This window comes from Rhodnius prolixus, unplaced genomic scaffold, assembly GCF_049639745.1.
Source record: "Rhodnius prolixus isolate KJV_2025 unplaced genomic scaffold, Rpr scaffold_7, whole genome shotgun sequence".
In the NCBI taxonomy this organism is placed as follows: domain Eukaryota; kingdom Metazoa; phylum Arthropoda; class Insecta; order Hemiptera; family Reduviidae; genus Rhodnius; species Rhodnius prolixus.
In genome coordinates, this window is record NW_027411582.1 from 15,466,200 (window position 1) to 15,476,684 (window position 10,485).

Here is a 10,485-nt window from a genome sequence, read left to right on the forward strand (position 1 = left end):
AGAACCAAAGTTCAAAATCTAAAATCGTAAAGATTGATATGTGAATTCAGTTTTCTAAGAATGTTAAGAAATTAAATGTCCTTATAATTAATCAATAACAAAACAAAAACAAATTATAAATTCATTAATAAACAAGTTGACCATCAATTAGTAAATAATAAAGGAAATTAGAATGTATCAACTGCCAAGGAAAGGAAGAGAGTAATAAATTAAGTTCAATAATAAGGCAATCATTTATTACTAGACTTTATGAATAATTATTAAGATTAATTTGAATTACTTCCATAACCTTTCATTTCTTTTAGTAACACTTTTATTGTAACTTTTCAACTGCCAATCATTTAATATAACTAATTAGGAAGAAAAGAATGCTGTTCGACTTCCTTGAAACAGCTTAGCCAGCAATCGTACCATATGCCTTTAGATTGGTTTATTTTTAATTAAATCTTTGTTACGCAACTAAGAATTGTTATTGGATGAGTTCAGCTATAATTACCGTTAATTTAACCGCGAAAACATTTATAAAAGATTTGTTCCACTGTAAAAATGAACCTTGAGTAACGATTGACTATACTTTTCTTTAATTGAGCAAATGTTTTATGAAATATTTTTATGAGAACTACTTACCTTCTTCTCTCGCAGTTATTTTGATGATTACACATGTCCTTAACTCATGAAATTAAAGACAATTAAGGATGTACATGATACTATAGAAATCTACAAGCAAAAAGCACATGTTCTATACGCTAAACATGTTCCCTTATATTTGAAAAATTCCAACAATACTCCAAGGTGCCTTAAATATTTAATTATTTAATACAAGTAAAAGGTTTTTAAGAATCTTTTTATAAGGAATCACAACAAGGCAAGGGCAGCTTTCTATTTGAGTTACTAAACTCAAATGAATAGTTTGGATTGAGTGCTGATGAGTTGTTTATTATTATGAACAACTCTAATTCATGTTTACTTAACGCCCTTCAACTTTCTGATCAGCCAAAAACGCTATTCACAATGAATGGATTAAAGTAAAATTATTTCAGCACAATCTAAAGTAAAATCAAAATCAACAACATTAATCACGTCTAATTATAATTAGATTTTTTTTTTTTGTTAATACTTTTGACATTTACAAAATACCAATTTTTGATTATATAGTAGTCAAAAGTAGAACAAACACATAATGATAATAATGTGAAATATATAATGTTACGTACATAATAATTTAATGTAAAATAAATGATTTATTTTTGTACATCAGGAATATAATCATCTAACACTAGTTGAAGTGGGTATTTGTTGCTTGTGTTTGAAATAGTAGGAACTTAACTAGCATTGACACACGACTTTCATTTACTGGCCCCTAAACTATAGTAATACAAACCAAAACCATAAGTAATTTGTGAGTGCAAGCATTATGTACATGCGTGTAACAAAGTGTAATTGCGTGATACGGAAACAATCAAGCAATCTGTAAAGACTTTCAAGTCAAATCTATGTAACACCAATGTCCTTCTATATCTCAATTATCTATAATACTAATTCAATTTTAAAGACATAGTGTAATAAAAATGTTTTCAACTTTTGTTTATTTTTGAAAGACAGGTTTTAAATAAATAAAGTTAAATTACGTTTATTCAGTATTGAAGTACTGGGACATAAATTTGGAATAAGGTATGTGAACAAACTTTTTAGTTACTTTGCTTTATAAATCCATCCAAATATTGTCTTCAATTGACTTGGAATTTTTTGAAAATAAGATGCAGAAATTTTTCTTGTAATATTTCAATGAAATATACAAAAAATTGTTTGTCCATTCTTATCGTTCCATGGATATTCTTTAAATGGCTACCTTATCCCACCTTACACAAGTTTGGAAAATTCCTTTTTTTCAATAGGACAACTCCTTACGTATTGCTACCGTCGTGCAGGAAAAACGTTCAACGCTTTTAAAAGTTACCTGTAAAGTGACTGGTGTTCCACACACAACTGGCAACACTAGGCAATTTTCATAGGTGTCGCCAAAAATTCTTTTTAGGTTATTTGGAGATCAGCTCCAAGTTTTCTTCGCCTATTTCTGTTCACCAAGGATTGGCTAATACTTATTTGAGTATGATTACAATTGGTGCTTATTTCAAAAGGAACTCTTAGATATTAAATATTTTTCTTCCTTTGCAATTAAGCTCTCCAATTGTCTATAAAGATAGACCTGCTTTAAACCAGTTCAGATATATTTACAAAGCATTACCAATTCTATATTCTGTTCAACTTGATCCTGAAAACTGATCAAGACAAATTAAAGAACGCTCATGTAATAACAAACTCATCTATCTTTTCAAACAATGTACCATTTGATCTTTTGAAGTTTATTTACAGGTATTAGCAAATACAACTTTCATTACATATGAGTAATTCTAAAAAATAAAATAAAAAATAAACATCTGGACCTAAGGCGGTATCTCTTGAAGTTATCTTAACAATGGGTACATTCTCTTCAAAAGATGTAAAGCAAAGTATATGATAAAGAGAAACAACGTAAAGGAGAACTAACAACAACACGGCCATATACGTATGTAAGTGTGAAGGAGAAAAACATATCGCTTGAACCTCTTAGAGTCAAGGGTTGTTGACATCGTCTGACCCCTTAGCTTGGCGTACAAAGACGTCCGTAGTACGTATGAGTGTTTGTGTGCAGCTAGTAATAGTTGTGTTTCGCATACAACATGGTATTTTTCTTTGTATATGTATTTAAACATAACTTTTAAAAAAGTGGTAGGGATAAATAAAACAAAATAAGAAAAGTAACAGTGTGACGGAGGTTCTCTTCTACGATCATTTTCATATACAAAGTTAAAGAAAAATATTTACCATCTAATATAACGGTGTGTTTAGATACATATATATGTATACACACGTTTATAAGAGTCGTGTGCTTTTTAATATAATATTATGTACTTAGCACGTTTAGCGACAAAGGATTATTTTTTTTTTAAACGTGTTTATAAAAAAGCGTGAAAAAAATTGAACTTGTCAAGTTTTTAATCTTAAATGAGATGGGTAAAAAATAATGTTGATGAAAAAATTCTGACAAAAAAAGATGTTAAATAAAAAGTTTAGTATAGGAGCAACTAAAATGACTGGATACTTCTAGAAAACCAGAAGTCTGACGAAGTAAAAATCTTCGCGTACTTGTTGCTGTTCTTAGGAAAGGAATTACTGAAGAGATTAAAGCTGTATCGCGATGGAAATTAAGTTCTACTGGCCCGTGCTAACCAAGTTGTTAGGTTATAAATTAGAGACCAATTAGATGATAACAAGGACTTATGCAAGAGGAGTGTGACTTCTCAATCTATTTGTTAGAATGGTCCTGGGAAACATATTATGGCTGGAACAAAAAAATGGATCCTACAGGATGAGGTAAAAAGAGAGTTCGTGAAACGAAGTGAGGTTACAATGATTGTAAGTCTTTTCAGGATACTCCAAAAAATACTTCAAAATTCTCATCAATAATAAGTTATTCTATCAATATACATACATGATAACAATGACAGGAGTATTTTTGGCTTGTACTAAGTAGACAACTGAGCCATAAATGTGATGTGCGGTAAATGAAGGCAGGAGTAAAAGCACAGCTGTAAAAGTACAGCAATCTTCAATCCATCAGATTGTCACGAAAGCACCTAAAAACCAAATCAAAATAAAATGATTACAATTAGAAAATTTCAATTAGCATTCAAAGTTGGAAGGAGAAAAAAATGTTTTGTATTTATTCAGGGAGAACTACTAAAAATAAGAACCTATGTTACAGTTGTATTATTTTTTTTCAACCAGTTTTCTTGTTGAAAGTAAAGCTGCTTTTTGCACTGTAGAGCCAACAAAGTCAACAAAGTTGTTTAGTTTTCCCAAGATTTTGGGTGAATTAAAACAATTAGTGGCTTTGAAAACTTAGAAGATTTTGGTGCAACCATGGGTATATAAACTATAGAATATAATTTAATCTAACGAAAATGTAAAGCTTTCAGTAAAATGAAAAATAATGTTTATTTTTGTATACTTGCACTTTATTTAAGTTTAAAAAGTTTCTCTTACTTATTTTAATTGTTAAGTCTTAGATCGTCGAAACTAATTTTATATAAAACATCTGATTCTGTACTTCAGAGAAGCATCCCAGCCTGCCTTCTTTCATAATTGTTCTGATGAGATTGTTTATTTACTTCAAACGAGTAAATGAATTCGTGACAAATAATCTTACAAATATATAGAAACCAATTGCCTTACAAAAATTATTTTATGTAGTTCAGCGAGGCTGAATCTATATTTTATATTCTGCGTTGCTATGTTATTATACGCTTATATGAACTGGTGAAGCTGTGATGAAAAATTACACTTGCATTCTTTTGGGTATACCAATCATTTTTTACTGCATTCTGGTTTACTGTTTTTTCTACATATATGTTCCTAGTGAAACAATTCCTCTGCGTCCAAGAAGATCTACTGTGGTTCTGTTAATTGACAACTTTTGTCATAATGTGTAGCCACATCAGCTGTAGTTTGCCTGTGAGTACTTAAACCCAAAAATAATTCTCTACATAAAATACCACCTGTCAAGGCCGCAGGTGTATTGTAAATGGGGTCAGTGTTGAGCGTGGCAGGCAGGCTGTTCCACTTCTTCCGAAGGGGTTTCATACAACGCGATGGCTGATCAAAATGGTAGTAAATGATGGTACAGTTTTCACAAACAGGGGAAACTCATAAACCTGTCAATAAATTGGCTCTTTAAGGTTAATGATTGATCGAAAGCTTATTGTCAGGTCTTATTGTCCCAATCCATAAATGTAATTAAGATATCGTGTCTTGTGACAATTCATGCCGTAACCCTGCAGACTACAAAGTTAGTTCCTTCTTCGTAAATCATTCTCTGTACCCTTTGTGATGTGCTCTGAAAACTAGGGAAATTTGCTTAGTTATTTTGCTTGAAAAATTTCACTTTTCTGTCCTTGAAAATCACATCTTGAAAATTTGTCCATATTTTCGAATATTACCGGATGTAAGATAAATTTTTTGAAAGCTAAATGTAAACATCCAAATCGATTAAAAACAATAAAACTCATATATAATTAATAAAATGGGTTTTATTTTTCTATAAATTGTAATAATAAGATCAGGAGATTAAATCGATGGTAGGAGCTCAATACAAGACCGTATGTCTTCATTAGTAGATAGTGACATGTGTGGTACCACAGCTCCTGTGCATTTATATTTCGTTCTCCCTTTTTTTTTTCTAAACATCTTTACGTGTTTAGAATTTATTAACAATTTTTTTTTTCGTTCTTTAGTCAATTTATAAAAAGGAAAATAAATAAACGCGAGTGTGGTATTACTTTACTTTTCTCTCAGATCTCGGCCGTTAGAGATAATATTTCTGAAAGATAACACTCAATTTAAACCTCATTTTTAGTTATTTTCAATTTAAAAGTAAAGTATTGCCTATTTTTACAGGCGGGCTTTACGTCTAACTACCGATTTAGGTGTCGTGGACGGAGGAGATCATACGAGGGTCGTTTGAAAAGTCCGTGCAAAGTCAGAGAGATAGCACCACTGGCGCGTATCGAGGTTATGTTTAGTTAGTAGCATCTCTAGGAAGAACACACACCAAGTTTCAGCCAGATCGGTCTATTTCTTTGTGTTTGGCATTCGTTTGAATCGAGGAAGTCGAGTGATTTTCAAAAAATGGACGAAAAAGAATTTCGTGTGTTGATTAAAGACTACTTTATGAAAGGCAAAACGCCTCAGGAGACTAAAGAGAAGCTTGATAAACATTATGGTGACTCTGCACCTTCGATTAGAACAGTTTATAAGTGGTTTCAAAATTTTCGGAGTGGCCATATGGGCACAAGTGACGCTGAACGTTCTGGACGCCCTGTTGAGGTTACTACTCCACAAATCATTGATAAAATCCATGATATGGTGATGGATGACAGAAGAGTGAAGGTGCATGAGATTGCTAGTGCTGTGGGCATCTCGAATGAACGGGTACATAATATTTTGCATCAACATTTGGACATGACAAAGCTATCCGCAAGATGGGTGCCGCGATTGCTCACGCTTGACCAAAAACGAAATCGTGTGATGTGTTGCAAGGACGGTTTGCAGCTGTTCCAGAAGAATCCGCAGGACTTTAAGCGTCGTTTCGTCACTGTGGATGAAACATGGATACATCACTACACTCCTGAGACCAAAGAACAATCTAAACAATGGGTTACCAAGGGGGAATCTGCGCCAAAAAAGGCGAAGACCGTTCCTTCGGCCGGAAAGATTATGGCGACTGTCTTTTGGGATTCGCAAGGAATAATCCTCATCGACTATCTGGAAAAGGGTAAAACTATTACAGGTGCATATTATTCATCGTTATTGGACCGTTTGAAAACCGAGCTGCAAGAAAAACGCCCACGATTGGCCCTCAAAAAGTCCTTTTCCATCACGACAACGCACCAGCTCACACCTTAGCAGTTGTGGTCGCAAAATTAATGGAAATAGGGTTCCAACTCGTTTCACATCCCCCCTATTCTCCAGACTTGGCTCCCTCGGACTACTATTTGTTCCCCAATATGAAGAAATGGCTGGCGGGAAAAAGATTTTATTCAAACGAGGAGGTGATTGCAGAAACGAATGGCTATTTTTCAGACTTGGACAATCCTAGTATTCGGAAGGGGTCAACAAACTAGAGCAGCGTTGGACGAAGTGTATAAGCCTAAAAGGAGACTATGTTGAAAAATAAAAAAGGTTTACCCCAAAAAATTAAGTAGTTTTTATTTTTGCACGGACTTTTCAAACGACCCTCGTACTTTACTGTAAATTTCTTTTGTTAGCCATTAGATAAAATTCAAAGCCTAGCTCGAGAACCGAACACAAAATCCCAATACATATCAGTACCCCGGAGGTACACTAATCAAGTCCATTTATTCAAAATTTGTTTTTGTAAAAATTCTAACCCAAAATTTCTTTTTTTATTACCCAACCATCGCTTATGGTGCAACTATGTTACTTATTATTGACCAAAGATTTAAGCAAAATAACTCCCGTGGGCTTATAAGTAAGAAAAAACCGCGAAAAAACTCTTTCATTTGCTTTCCTGTAAAAAATTAAAAATGTGACGTAGTGTTGTGTACCTCCGGGGTAGCTTTGCGGGCCTCGCCTCTAACCGCTCGGCTAACCAGGCGCCTTTATTGACGTGAATATATTCTATTTATTTTCACTGAATTACAACCATCTGTTCTACGTTTTAAACATTTTTGTTTAATACCATCTTAATACTAATAGTAATAATTAAAAACTACTTGAATGTATAATTTTGTATCATGCTGTAAAAAGTTACTATAAGATTCTCTTTTGACACCAATTAAATATTATACAAAAATAAGAAACTATATCCTAATTTTGACTGAATAAACTACTAGAGAAGTAAAATGATATAATAATCTGCAGTTAAGAACAACACTATATGTATATTTCAGTCTGTAATCTGCTTGGAATCATGCGATATCCAATAGTGACCTCTTAATTTCAAACTTACATAAAAACTTTCATTTTTTTAAGATTTCATAACTTCTTGTAATTAAAACTTTAAAGGTTACATTGTAGGCCAGCTATGAAATAAATAGAAATAAAACCAGAAGTTTTATTGGTTGGTCTCATTGGAAAGAATCTAGCGGCGATTAGAAACTGGCAAATTAAAAGATTTACTCTTCCTTGAAGTAAAACTTTAAACCACCTGACATAAAAATAGTATTTATTCCTCCAGGTATTATATTTGTCCGTGTAAGTCTGGAGGATGATAAAAATGTTTTTACTCATGCTGAAACTTAAATTGCAATTCAATACTTTCAAATTCGTCCATAAGTTCTTTGCTTAAAATTTAATGTGTGAGGAAGTAGGTATTTCTTGGATCTTTGTAAATTTTTTTCGAAAGCAGGTTCTGCTAATAACTCTTTAATGTACATAGTTTTAAAAGTTTATATGCTCTCTCAACGAAACGAAAACGCTGAGCAACACTGGTAAACCGCTGGATAACTACGTTATTGACTTTGACTTAATTAATAACTTACAGGTTTTAGGTTTCAATCTAAAAAATGCTGAGCAGAAAAGATTCAAGAAATTGTTTATCTGCGCAATAATAGGCAATAATTAGATGCTAGAAAACAAAAAGGTAATGTGTTGTTCTAAAGTGAATGTCTACAAGTGGTACAGACAATTAAATTTGGACTGGCATCAAATTGTTCTCAATAAACCTCTCGCGTAGCATATCAGATGTAAATAATGAAAGATCTGTTTAAGATATACATATTAAAGAATCTAAAATCATTTTCAAAATTAAAAATATAATAACCTCTTTCTAGTTCCAACTATCCACTCAAAGTTGATTTCCAGAAACTTGACTCCGTTGACTCTGGTTTTCTAAGTGGACCACCAAAAATTTTAAACCAAAAAGTTTTCTCGTCCCAATTGGATGAAAAATATTGGTATTTTCTGCTCTAATTTCAGCATTCTGAAAATTTCCAGTTTAGAAACAACTTTAGCTAGATTAATTAATAAAATCTCAAGAGTTGCTGAAGTTTGAAAATATAAAAATCAAAGCACTTATTTATTAAAAAAAAAAGATTTTAAAATGTCCAAGACAAATATCTGCCAAACATTTAATTTCAATATGTCCAAGTTGTGATTGCTATAGAATTAAAATACCAATAGGATCTTTTAATAAGTCAAGGTAAATACCTATAATAAAGTGGCAAAAGATTAAATTTGCTTGAGATGGATTTTTTTAAATAACCGTTACAAACCGTGAAAAGGTCCAATTATCACCAGGATGTCATTCTTTTATATATTTTGTTTACACTCATGTATATTCGCTTTTATTTGTTTACGATATTATTGAAACTGAAGTATATTACACCAACCACTTTACACGTCCTCGTTTCTAAAGAGGAGATTATAAAAAGTAAGAATATTAAAACGTGAGATAAAACAAGATTGGTTCTAGTTCTTATGGGAAGTTATAACAAGATCGTTAATTATACAATTACTGGTATAAACCTAATTTAACCAATGAGAGATCACTTTAATAATATTCAGCACCAGTTACAGTACATTCATCTCAAATTACTTTATATACTGTGCAGAACTTTGTCCTTTAACCTTTTCAACTGTTGTGCTCTAAAACGTATCAGGTACCAAACATAGAGGTTCCTACATGGTAGCCATAGAGGATCATTTAGGTCAGATAGAATTAATTGGCTTTTATAGACTGAAATTCAGCTCATATGTTCACGTTTACTTTTACTACGAACTTATGAATAATTATTTATTAAATTTCTAGAGCAAAATGGAGATGAGCGAACAACCATCTTAGATACATAGTATGTTTATGACAGAGTCGATGATAGACCATACAGTACATAGTATTTCTTTATTGCATGTCTCCAAGCAAGCACCAGATGCGCTGTTCATTGTTTTTTAAGAATAGAAACAGTGATTTTAGCTTCAAAGCGATAAATAATTATGCAATTTTTGCGTCTTCAAGTTGGAAAGTGTAAATAGAAGAAATAATATATCAAAAAAGTCAATGCTTTTTGAGTGACTACATCAAATCTAAAATTTAAGTTGCACACCTTTACAAAAGACTAGCCGACAAGTTCCATTAGCGAGGAAATCGTTTTTGTGATTGAAGTATTGGTAAGATTGATGCAGAAGAATGATGGAAGACTCTGAATATCATCCTTCCTATAAATTATTCATAATTAATCAAATCCAAAAATTACAGTTTTGTTTGTTAATATTTTCTTTTTGGCATTGACCATCGACGAATTTATTTGAAAGACAAATCTTCTTTAAGAGCAACATTCTTTCACTGATGTGAAAATGCAAAGATCACATAATGTTCCACTAGCTTGCTGAGGTCCAAACATTTATGTATTCTGTTAGTAAGTGCGTTAAAAAAAAAAAAAAAAAAAAAACTCAGTTAAGTATTAATCTTCTGTAAATTATCATAACATTGGGCTTTTCAATTATAGGATTTTTTTAACTGTTCTACCCTACATTTCTCACTGATAGCATTCAGCTATGAAACTTGGTGGACACGCTGAACGGGGACATTGGAGACTCAGGAGACTCTAAACCAGCATGGATCTGGCCGACAGTGGTCATTATAGATGTTGATTGACTGAAAAAGGGACATCACCCTATGCCCTTTACCATTCTAAGGGTGCGGCTGAAGCAAAAGAATCAACATTTTGGGTTGTGAAATGCCCAAGGCGTTGAGCTATGCGGAGACTTCTCTCGAGCATTGGGCTTAGCGCATGAGTTGCACACCTGATGTTTGGTTCCCCAAGAGTGGCGGCCCCCCAGACTTGTTTTTTCCCTGAGTCAGTTGGCGGAATTGGGTGAGCACGAGGAGAGAGGGGAGGCGCTGGTAGGACGTGAGGTCAAGCGTCA

The 10,485-nt window shown here is 32.7% G+C and overlaps 1 long non-coding RNA gene across 1 annotated transcript; it reads right to left on the reverse strand.

Annotated features, from left to right (window-relative positions):
• Positions 1-320: 320 nt before the first annotated feature.
• Positions 321-9,183, reverse strand: LOC141447070 (uncharacterized). Its single transcript, XR_012454118.1, has 5 exons — positions 8,770-9,183; positions 8,384-8,542; positions 3,533-3,677; positions 628-2,279; positions 321-538 (listed from the first exon to the last, which is right to left on the reverse strand). It is a non-coding gene; the product is annotated as an uncharacterized lncRNA (long non-coding RNA).
• Between the last annotated feature and the right edge of the window lie 1,302 nt (positions 9,184-10,485).